Here is a 295-nt window from a genome sequence, read left to right as displayed (position 1 = left end):
AAAAATAAAACAGAGAGCCAGCCCCCAAAAAGATTGTTTTTATGGGGTAACAGTAGTATTGGAAGAGCTTCAACGGTTGGATGACGAGAAGATTGAAATAGAGTCTGGTATAATCAAAAAGCAGCAAAAGTCACGGAAGTGTATGGAGGGCTCACCGATTATTTATATTCTAACTTTTGATTGGGATGAGATATCAGTTCCAAATTTGTTCAAGTGATGGCATACCCTTGGGGGCACACAATTATATGACAAAACTGGGCATTTCTATTCATTTTCCTACTTACATCCACAGTAA

Source organism: Sprattus sprattus (assembly GCF_963457725.1).
Source record: "Sprattus sprattus genome assembly, chromosome: 12".
NCBI lineage: Eukaryota > Metazoa > Chordata > Actinopteri > Clupeiformes > Clupeidae > Sprattus > Sprattus sprattus.
Note: the sequence above shows the minus strand (reverse complement) of the source record.